This window comes from Agelaius phoeniceus (assembly GCF_051311805.1).
Source record: "Agelaius phoeniceus isolate bAgePho1 chromosome W unlocalized genomic scaffold, bAgePho1.hap1 SUPER_W_unloc_2, whole genome shotgun sequence".
NCBI lineage: Eukaryota > Metazoa > Chordata > Aves > Passeriformes > Icteridae > Agelaius > Agelaius phoeniceus.
The window spans coordinates 8,411,454-8,423,044 of record NW_027509867.1 but is presented as its reverse complement, the minus strand read 5'-3'; the positions used below and the strand labels follow the sequence as shown (position 1 = coordinate 8,423,044).

The window sequence follows — 11,591 nt, the reverse complement described above, 5'->3', positions numbered from 1 at the left end:
TGACAATCAACCATCTAGCTGGAGAAGGACAACACAGCCTACCAGATGATCGAGCAGCAGGTATCCCCAGAGAAGTATTGGATGATATCAAAGAGATGGCTTTGAAAGCTTTAATCCAGGTATTGGATGGTAGCACCCCCAATTTGGACTACCTTGGGTGGCTGCAGCTAAAGCTTTAGGACAATCAGACCATCCTGGGTGCCTGTTGAGTAAGCAAACCAATGCTGCCTCCCTCACATTGAGTGGGCTGCTCTCAGACACAGAGACCATCAGACACGCCACCTTGCAGAACAGCGATAGAGTTTTTACTCTGGGCACATGGGCATGGCTGTGTAGACTCTGAGGCCATGTGCTGCATGAACCTCTCCAGCCACAGCGAGTCAATCCACAAGAGCATTCAGGTACTGAAGGAAGGGTTCAAGAGGCTTCAAGTGGAAAACAAAGACTGGGTCCATAAACTCTTCCAAACCAAGGGACTAAAAGGGCTGGATGATGTCTAGCTACAACAGGACTCTTCATTCTCTTAGTGGTTGTTGTATTGTTAATTGTCCCATGTTTGCTTGGATGCTTTTAGAAAGTCTTACCAAATTCTTTCAATTCCATCTTTTGTTAAAACAGAAAGGGCTAAGATACCCTACACAGGCTCCTCATGGACTCCTTGTAGGAGAGAATTGGAGGCCAGGATGGCACAAAAACCTCCCAGAGACTCAGTGTGGGAAGGAAAATCCTTAAAAATAGCTAAAAGTATTCTTAGATCCAAAGTACCTTAAAAACCTTGAGTATCTGAAAGTATTAATGAGCCCCACTGAGTGTCAGTACAAAGCTCTCCAGGGACTCATTAAAGCAGATAATTGGGGCCATGATTGCACAAATCTCTTCCAAAGTCTGTATCAAAAGGGAAACACCAAGTACCTTCAAATAACTGAAGTACCTTGAAGTATTAATGAGCCCCACTGAGTGTTGTTAATGACAAAGCCTCTCCAGGGACTAATTACAGCAGATAATTGGAGGCCATGATTGCACAAACCTCTCAGAGACTCCAAGGCAAAAGCCAAAGCCAAAGTCCTTTGAAAAACCTGCAGTCCCTGCAGGGAGCATGAAGGAGCCCCCAGGGCCATTGCTGAGCAAGGCTCCCCAGGGACTCCTTGCAGCAGATCCTTGAGGCCACTGGGATGTGGGCTAGGGGGGGATGCTGAGGGCAGCACAAGGGGCTGACAGTGCCCAGCCTGGCTGGGGCTGTGCCAGGAGGCCCCAGGGCCTCAGGACAAGGTGTCTCCTCCCAGCCCTTGCTGGCACAGACCCTGCTGTGGCCCAGGGCACCAAGACTTGGCTTCTCTTTGTCCCCACCTGTCATCACTGCCTGCAGTTCTCTGCTCTGCCTGGGGCCTGGGGACACTTGCTCAGTCGTGTCCCTCACTGGGACCCATTAAAGGTCCAAGAAAGTTTGGAGGTGGATTCTGCCTTAGAGTTCCTGAGAGGTTTCTTCAGCTCCCTCTCAGGGACTGATGTTCAGGGCCTGAGCACAAAGCCCCAGAGGCTGATTAAAGTCCTTGTGCTGTGTCTGTGCTGCTGAGCTGGGCTGGGCTCCTGGCACAGAGGCAGCTCCTGGTCACCAAGAAGAGCTTCAAAAGCACATTTCTCTGGATGAGCAGCTCTTGTGCCAGCCCAGCAGGGCTGGGGCACTGCCTGCAGCCAGTGCGGGCACAGCCCAGAGGCACAGAGAGCTTCAATCAGTCAGGGCTGGGAAGGGGCTGAGAAGTGCCTGGGGCACAATCACTGCCAGCCCTTGGCACAGGAACCTCTGGCTGCAGGACAATGCAGCTGCAGCTCCTGGAGCCATCTCCTGCAGCTGGAACATCCCAATGCCTGCAGAGCCTGTGAGTACAACTCTGAGTATTTCTGGTGCAGGGGAGATGAAATGTTCATGAGGCTCTGACATGCTGAGGGGTTCTGATCAGTCACAGAATATTTCCAAGACAAGGATTTTGATAAAAATGAGGAAATTTCCAACGACTATCTATTCAGTTTCCAACTGTATGGGAATTGTGGGGAAGAAGGGGGGGGGGGGGGGGGCGGGCAGCAAAAATATTAAAAGGATGATAATGAATTATTAATAATTAATTTTGACATGTGCCTGAGACATCCAAACTGTTACTTTTAGTGATCAGGAGGTTCACAGGAGATCCCTAATGTGCTTTCAGCCACTCTGCCCATGGACAGCAGCAGCATCATCTTTGCTGGAGCCATCAGAATCAGTCTGAGCTCTCCTTTCTCCAAGCTGCAAACAGAACCTGCCCCCAGCCTGTGCCCTGCAAACAGGAATGGTTCTGTAGGGCCAAGGAGAGTGCACAGAGATTTGGGGTCTGTGGGTGCTGGCAGGGAGAGATCAGGCACAGGGAAACACGTGCAGCAGGGAAATCTGCAGGAAGCAGAGAGAAGATCAGGCAATGAGAGAAAACAAAGCCCAGCAATGCTGTGGCAGGGAGAGTTTAGAGATGCCCACAGGAGCCCCTGCAGTGCAGCCCCTCCCTCTGAACAAGCCCCCTCCCTCCTGTGCCCCAGCCAAGCCTCTGCCCTCAGGGCCGGGGCTCCAAGGCGTGCAGCCCCTCCTGTGCAGGCAGAGCTGCAGCAGAGCCGTGGGGCAGCTCTGCAGCCCCGGGCCCAGTTCCCTCTGCAGAGCACAGGGCTGGGAGCAGCTGCCTGGCCCTGGGGGCTCTGGCAGGGGGCACAGCTGGCTCAGGGTGACGCTGTCCCCAGGGCCCGGCTCTGGGCAATGCTGTCAGTGCAGCCAGGGAAGGAGCTGCATCTCCCTTCAGCCAATGCCGTCAAAAGGACACTTGGAAGTCTCCCTGAGATTTCAGTCCAAGCTGGGAGCTTCAATCCAGGGTGCAAACCTGTCCTAGAGCAGCTCTGAGTTATGAGATTGATGGGGAGAGGCAGAGGTGTTGTGACACTGAAAATGCCGCTGGGTTGATGAAATGAGCAGAGTGAGTCCTTAGCTACAAAATTGGAGCTGGCCTGTGGTGGATCCATCTGCTCTCAGCAGTGCCTGGTGACATTTTAGGGAAAACATGGGGAGGTGATCACCCTCCAACTGGCAAAGGTTAAAGCCCAGCAAAATTCTGAACAGGTCAGAATGACAGGCAATGTCCACTAGCTCTCCACTTATCACTTTGCCTCTCAGTATGTGTTCTCTATTCCCTAAGGGCAGTAGAAATGCTGAGGGTTTCTGATACTCAAGTACACCAGCAGAGGTATGGGGAAGCTTTAAAGAAAACACCAGAATTCTTAAAAACAGAAGTGTATCTGTGTGCACTCCAGGGTAGGTGTATGGGAAATGGCTTTGATTTTGGTTAGAGGTATCTCCTGTAACTCTTCACTGTCCTTTCTCCATGAACAGGTGCCCATGTGCAGCCCCAGCAAATGTCCAACAGCAGCTCCATCAGGCACTTCCTCCTGCTGGCATTGGCAGACACGCGGCAGCTGCAGCTCCTGCACTTCTGCCTCTTGCTGGGCATCTCCCTGGCTGCCCTCCTGGGCAACGGCCTCATCATCAGCGCCGTAGCCTGCGGCCACCACCTGCACACGCCCATGTTCTTCTTCCTGCTCAACCTGGCCCTCGCTGACCTGGGCTCCATCTGCACCACTGTCCCCAAAGCCATGCACAATTCCCTCTGGGACACCAGCAACATCTCCTACACTGCATGTGCCGCGCAGCTCTTTTCTTTTGTTTTCTGCGCAACTACAGAGTTTTGCCTCCTGACCATCATGTGCTACGACCGCTACGTGTCCATCTGCAAACCCCTGCACTACGGGACCCTCCTGGGCAGCAGAGCTTGTGCCCACATGGCAGCAGCTGCCTGGGCCAGTGCCTTTCTCAATGCTCTCATGCACACGGCCAATACATTTTCCCTGCCCCTGTGCCATGGCAATGCCCTGGGCCAGTTCTTCTGTGAAATCCCACAGATCCTCAAGCTCTCCTGCTCAAAATCCTATCTAAGGGAACTTGGGCTACTTGCTGTTGGTGTCTGTTTAGGACTTGGTTGCTTTGTATTTATTGTTTTCTCCTATGTGCAGATCTTCAGGGCCGTGCTGAGGATTCCCTCTGAGCAGGGACGGCACAAAGCCTTTTCCACCTGCCTCCCTCACCTGGCTGTGGTCTCTGTTCATCAGCACCGGTACATTTTACTACCTGAAGCCCCCCTTCATGTCCTCCCCATCCCTGGATCTGGCCCTGTCAGTTCTGTACTCAGTGGTGCCTCCAGCCCTGAACCCCCTCATCTACAGCCTGAGGAACCACGAGCTCAAGGCTGCAGTGTGGAGACTGATGACTGGATGGTTTCAGGGACATTAAACTGCTAGCCAATTTCTGCAAATCACTTGTAATAAAAGTTTTCTTTGATGTTTCTTGTTCGTTTGGTTATAGGGTATTTTTTCCTTGGTTTTAGTTATTCATATTGTCCAGAAAAAAAAAGCAACTGTTTGTACCATTTTTCATTTGATTTCTCTCCACCTTCCCAGTGGCCACAGACATTGTCAATGCGGGGCTGCGCTCTTGGTGGCTTTAAAGGAACTAAAGGATCTCCCAGCAGAGTTTTCAGCAGAGATGCCCTTTTGTTGCCTTCTCTGGAGCTGCAGCAGCAATGTCTGTGTGCAGAGCTGGGGCAGATCAGTGCTGGCCCAGCAGCTGTGCCCAGCAGCAGCAGCAGCAGCACTTGGTGTTGCCAGTGCTGCTGCCGTGGCCCTGCCCCGCTGCCCTGGTGGCCCTGGTGTTGCTGCAGGGCCTGAGTGCTCTCGGGGCCGGGCACAGCCCTGGGGGTGGCAGTGCCGGGGCTGCAGCAGGGACAGGCCATGGGCACTGCTGGGGCAGCGCTGACGCCTCAGGCCAGGCCCTGGGGGCTCCAGGCTCCTTGCCCAGGCTCTCTCAAGAACACGGCCAGGCCAATGCTCAGCACAGAAACCCCCGTCAGCAGCCCCAGGCTGGCCATGGGCAGGCTGGGGGCAAACAGCATGGCTGGGGCTCTGCAAGGGCCCTGGGGCAGACGGGAAGGAGCAGCAGAGCAGGGGCTGATCCATGCCCAGTGCGCTGCACAGCCCAGGGCAGCGTCCCAGAGCGTCCTCATGCAGCTGCCAACAACATCCCCCCTCTGCAGCCCTGGCCTCTCCCCCAGCTCACACAGGTGCCCCATCCTTGCAGGCACAGACACGGCAGCACTGCCTCAGCAGCCCCTGTTTGCATTGCACACAGCAGGGCCAGCACCCCCATGCTGTTGCTGTGGGGACATGAACCTGAGGGAGCACAAATGCCATCAGCCCCTGGGGCAGCAAGGCCTGGGGGACACCAGGGAAACCACTCAGCTTTGTCCTGGCCTCTGCACTCAGCCAGAAAGTTTGTTCCCATCAGCTGGGAGTTTCCTGTGCCACTGCAGACGCTGTTGCTCAGAGCCAGGGCTGCCTGGCAGCCACCCCCAAACTGCCCTGAGCATTTCCTTGGCTTCTCCTTTGCTTTCTTTACTCTTTCTGCTACAAATTTTTTCCCATTGCCCACCCCTGTTCCCTTCACTGCAAACAGCCCATCTCTTCCCTTCTTCTGCTCGCCACACCATTCCTGATCCAGGCCAGCAGCCATTGGCCTTCTTGGCCACCTGGGCACACTGCTGCCTCATGTCCAGCCTGCTGTCCATCAGTCCCTGCAGGTCCCTTTCTGCCTGGTTGCTCTCCAGCCACTCTGTCCCCAGCCTGTAGTGCTGCAGGGGTTGTTGTGGCCAAAATGCAGGACCCGGTACTTGGACTTGTTAAAGCTCACCTTGTTGGATTTGGGCCCTGGATCCAGCCTGTCCAGGGCCCTGTGCAGAGCCCTCCTACCCTCCAGAAGAACCACACTCCCAGACAACTTGGTGTCACCATGGTTCAATGAGGCCCCTGAGTGTTTCAGTGGTCTCCATGACTCCATGGGGCCTCCCAGTGTCACAATGTCCCTTTGGTTCCATGGGAAACCTTGGTGTCACAAAGTCCCTTGGATCCTTGGGCCCTGCAGTGTCACAATGGATCCTTGGTTCCATGAGGTCTGGCAGTGCAGCAATGCTCTCCTTGGGTCCACAGTGTCACAATGGCCCCTTGGTCCCAAGGGCCACCACAGTGTCAAACATGTTTCCTTCATTCCAGGAGTCCCTGAGGAGCAGCCCTGGCCCCCTGGTTCCATTGGGTCCTGCAGTGTCACAATGGCCCCATCGTGACATCAGGTCCTGCTCTGTCACAATGCTCTGCATGGTTCCACAAGGCCCTGCAGGGTCACAGTGGCCTCTGTGGTTCCAGCAGGACCCAGACTGTCACCATGGACTCCTTGCTTCCATTCAGCCCCACAGTGTCACCATGGCCCCTTGGCTCTGTGCTGCCATGTCATACACAGTGTCACCATGGTCCTCTTGGTGCCACCAGGCCATGCAGTGTCACAATGGCCCCTTCCTTCCCCAGGGCCCTGCAGGGTCACAATCATCAGAGAATCAACCAGGCTGGAAAAGACCTTGGAGAGCATCAAGTCCAACCTGGGACCCAACACCACCTTGTCACCCAGACAATGGCAATGAGTGCCACATCCAGTCTTTCCTTAAACACTTCCAGGGATGGTGACTCACCCACCTGCCTGGGCAGCCCATTCCAATGCCCAATCACCCTTTGTGTGAAGAATATTTCCAATGTCCAGCCTAAATGTCCCCTGGTGCAGCTGAAGGCTGTGTCCTCTTGTCCTGTCGCTGTTCCCTGGGAAAAGAGCCCGACCCCCACCTGGCTGCACCCTCCTGTCAGGGAGTTGTAGAGAGTGATGAGGTCTCCCCTGAGCCTCCTCTTCTCCAGGATAAACAACCCCAGCTCCCTCAGCCACTCCTCACAGGACTTGTGCTCCACACCCTTCCCCAGCCTTGTTGCCCTTCTCTGGACACACTACAGCCCCTCTGTGTCCTTCCTAAATTGGGGGGCCCAGAACTGGACACAGCACTTGCGGTGCTGCCCAACCAGTGCTGAGCACAGGGCAACAATCACTGCCCTGGTTCTGTGGGTCAACCATTCCTGATCCATAGGAGTGCCAGGGGTTGGATGAGGGAAATGGTGGGGAGGGGGTGGGGACAAAGTGTGATTGATTGTCAGTCCAAAGGGTCTTGATTTTCATATCTCTCCACACTGCATTAGAAGTTGATAGGGGTCAATATCAATTCGATGTTGATATATTGGATTGATGATATCAATCTATAAAAAGGAAAAGGAAACTGGACAAAACAGTCCTCTTTGAAATGTTTTCATCACATTATATTCACTTTCAACAAATTATTGAAATCTGTCTATTTAACCACAGAAGAATTGAAAACTTAATTTAATCCCAAAGACTTTTTTTCTCAGGTGTTTTGAGCAAATGTTTAGGAGCTTTTCTAACTGAATTCCTGAACTGAGGAGCTCAAGAAAGAAGAGGCCTCTGGAGTAATACAATTCATCAGCAACCTCCAAGTGGCTGAGGATCCATCCCCATGAGAGCAGCAGTGAACAGAAATGGGCACAGCTTTGTGGCTGCCCCAGCTTTGGCATGGGCCCTGGGCCTGGAGCAGGGACAGCTCTTGAGGGCCCCAAGGCCGGGGCTCTTGTGCTGCCCTGGGCAGATGGGATGGCAGCAGGGGCTGCAGAGCTCTCAGCACCTCAGCCCCAGGGGAGCAGGGCAGCCAGGGAGCCTCCTTTGGCCTTGGCCAAGCACCTTCCCCCATGGCTGGGGCTGAGTCCTGTGGCAGCTGCAGCTGCTGCTGTGCCCTTGGCAGGGGCTGAGGCCGTGGGGCCAGTGGCCAGAGCAGCCTGGCCTGAGCAGAGCTGTGGGGCCAGAGCCGGCTGGGCTGGGCTGGGCTCAGAGAGGCCCTTGGTGCTGCCCAGAGCTCAGGGCAGCTGGCAGAGCTTGCAGGGAGCTGGGCTGGGCTCCGAGAGCCTGGCCCAGAAACCATCAGTGTCCATCTCAGCCTGGCTGAGCGTGCAGGGGCAGGACTCAGGCCAGGCCTTGTGGGGCAGGGCCAGCGCCTGTGCAAGGCATTGCAAACAGGCAAGTGGCCCAGAGAGGAGGCTGCTCTGTGCCCTTGGTGGCAGGGACAGAGCAGGGAGGGGCCCAGGACATTTGTCAGCGCCAGCCTCTGTGCCCATGCGTTGGCAGCCCTGGCTGCTGAGCCCAGCTTTGGCCTGGGCTGAGTTTGGCTGTGGCCCAGCTCCATCCTCCTGCGGGGCTCAGGGCCTGTTCCCAGCCATGGCCAGCCCTGGCTGCCTCTCTGCTGGCCCAGAGGCCGGCAGAGCCCGGGGCAGGGCTGTCTGTGCAGCCCCACAGGTGCCAGGGGCTCTGCAGGAGCTGGCAGAGGCTGCCCAGCAGGGAGGCCATGGGGCACAGAGCCCCAAGGCTGCTGTGGGCACCACGGCACAGGGGCCGTTCCCAGCCGCAATGCTCCTGGCCTGGGCTGGGCCTGCACAGGGGCTGGGCCACCATGGCTGGGCCAGCACAGGGCCACAAAGGGGCCACGCAGCCACTCACGGGGCTGACAGCAAGGCCAGGCACACACAAGCAATTGCTGAGCATGGCCTGCGCTGGCCAGGCCTGACTGGGCCAAAGGCAGAGCTCAGCTGCCCTTGGGGGCTGCAGCAACACTGCAGAGCCCAAAGAGCCTCCATGGCTGGGCTGGAGACCAAGGCTGCAGCAGGGAAATGCAGGGCTGCTGCGGGATGGGGAGGCCATGGAATTCCAGCACACACCTCAGCTCTCTGATGATCCCGGCACCATGCTGGGCCCTGTTTCAGACTGGAGCAGAGCAGATGTTGATGGGACAGGAGCCCTGCGGGGCTGTCAGGGACCTGCAGCTTGCAAGGTGCTCTGCTCTCCCTCAGGTGCTCTGGGAGAGATCCAATCCCAGCTGGGCACCTCAGGGCACAAGTGGCACTGCCTGTTCATGGGCACACAGCTAATGTCTTCCTGGAAAGGGGCACAGGTTTTAATACCTGTTAGTTTTATAATATACAAGCAAATCTTTATTATCTGGGTCACTTGAGTACTTTTAAGAAACAGCAAACTTTTCCCAGCAGGAACAGGAATTTCCTGGATCTACTGGATTCTTCTACTGATGGCAGGAGAAGAAATACTCATCTTCCCCTCTACCTTTGCCACTGACATTCAGCCTAATATTTAATGACCACACCTCCTTCAGGTGTTTCTTGCTCTCCTGTTTAAATGTCCATGTCTAAGAATATCTCTTCATTTAGAGCATCTGGATCTATGTCCTTTCATTCGCTCCCAAATTTTCTCATCCAGATGCTCTCTGGTCATTCAAGTGCCTCTCAAATGACTGGTTTCATGCTTTGAACTTCAGCTAGTTGCCAATCTTTCTGAAGTTCAAATATATACCACATTAGTGGTATATATTTGAACTTCACATATTATATATACAACTCCACAATACATATAAACATCCTAATTGTGTTTATATGTATCACAGAATTACCTTTGCTTAAGTTTCTGTCTGAAACTGTTCCTGTAAGAAATCCCTTGGGGATGGTGGACATGCCAGAAGCTGCTGGGACATCCCAGAGAGCTGAGGGAAGAGCTGTGATGGTTATTAAACTGTTCAAATATTCATCTTCTATTTGTTGGCAAGAAACTTTTCTGTGGCTCTGAGTGTCACCAGGCCCTGAGCCCAAAGGACACAAACCTGATGAGTTGTGGTTCCCACTGCAGGGGCTGCACTTGGACCTTGGCTCTGCACAGGAGAGCTCTTCATCCCCTTTCTCTCTTTTGCTCCCTCTGGGCATGGAGGGAGCTCCTGACTTCAGCGTGTGACTCATGTGTGCAAAGAGCAAATCTGGGCAGAATCGGGGCAGGGAGGGCGTGGGGAGACCTTGGGATCTGTGCTGGGCACAGAAGGTGTTTTCCATTGCTCTGAGACTGTCTGCTGTGCAAAGTGGATTTAATATCCAGCAGAGGAATGACTTTTGCATTTGATGGAGCTGTGCCTTCCCTTGGCTTTGTTGGCTGACAAGAAATGAACATCCCTCTGTGTCTCGGGCAGCTCCTTCTCCAAGGAAAGCAGGTGGGAGTGGGAGCCAAGGAGCTGAAAGCTGCAGGTGCAGCCTGGGCTGGAGGGAGCTCAGATTTGCACAAGGCTGCTCTGAGTGCCAGGGCTTGGATGGGGGAAATGGTAGGGTGGGGGTAGGGACAGAGTCTGATTGATTGTCAGCCATGAGGGGTCTTGATTTTTCATATCCATTCCAACTGCATGAGGAGGTACTTGGATTCAGTGTGAATCTGAGATTGCACGTCTCAATGAATTCACAGGAAAACAAAACTAAACAGGACCGAAAAAATCTTTTCTCGCTGCCTTTTTAAATATCATGTATACAGTTTGAATACAGTACTGAGATCTACTTAACCACAAAGGATTTGAAAATTAAAATCAAATTATTCCCAGAGGCTTGGTTTATTAAGGTGTTCTGAATGTTAATGAGCCCTGGGACACTGAATTCCTGCACTGAAGAGCTGAAGGCTGAACAAGTGATTTGGAAAATTAAATCAAATTATTCCCTGAGGCTTGGCTTGTTCAGGTGTTCTGAATGTTCATGAGCCCTGGGACACTGAATTCCTGCACTGAAGAGCTGAAGGCTGAACAAGCCTCTGGAGCAGTGAAATTCAGCAGCAGCCTCCAAGTTGCTGAGGATATCAGCAGCCCCCAGTGAGGCCATCCCTGCCCAGAGACCGTGGGGGAATGGGCAGACAAGGAGAGCGTCCCTGGGGCTGGGGCAGCACAACTCAGAGGCACCAGCGGCTCCAGCTGGGCAATGGAGTGTGGAATGTGGCTGGGAAAGCCCTGCCTGGGCTGGGCCAAGCAGGACACCAGCACTGACCCCCATCCCCCAAACAACTCTCTCAATGAGACATTTAAAAGGAATTTACTGTTGTTTGTGTCCTCTGAGTTGGATGTGCTGGAGAAATACCAACAAGGGATTGTCAGGAGCTCAAAGCAACAAAACAGACTTTACTGGCAAATTTAGAAAATCATTGAAACTTTGGCAAAAGGTTTAATACAATATTGAATCAACACAAAACACTTCTCAAAGCATTAACTTGGCCCATTCAACTTCACAAACTCGTAGCTTGTTCAATTTTAAGTTAATCAAAATTTGCAAGGGGACAAAAATAGAAGAAGACCCAGGAAGAGAGAAAAATGTGGAAGAATAGAGAAGAACCCTAGTGGGAAGAGATGATGGAGTGGCTTTTGCTGGACTCTTTTTGTACAGCCATGGACAGAACCATGTTCCTTGTGATACAGAGACTGCATCTAGGGGGAGGCAATGGCCTCAGAACCAAGAGGGTTCAGTGTTGGTGTCCCTCGGCCCCAGGGGGTGAAAAAATATGGGGGGGACAGGTGTCCCAAAGGAGAGATTGTGGGGACAGGTGTCCCAAAGGAGAGACTGTGCCTTTTCTGGATCGGGACAGAGCATCCTTAAAAAAAGACAACCCTAGAAGCAGCTCTGGTCCGTGTTCAGTGGTGAGAGCACTGGACATGAAAGGAAGAGGTCACGATGGCAGA

At 53.6% G+C, this 11,591-nt stretch overlaps 1 pseudogene; it reads left to right on the top strand.

The window, feature by feature from the left end:
- Positions 1-3,768: 3,768 nt before the first annotated feature.
- On the top strand, positions 3,769-4,354 carry LOC143692703 (olfactory receptor 14J1-like; annotated as a pseudogene).
- Positions 4,355-11,591: the final 7,237 nt, after the last annotated feature.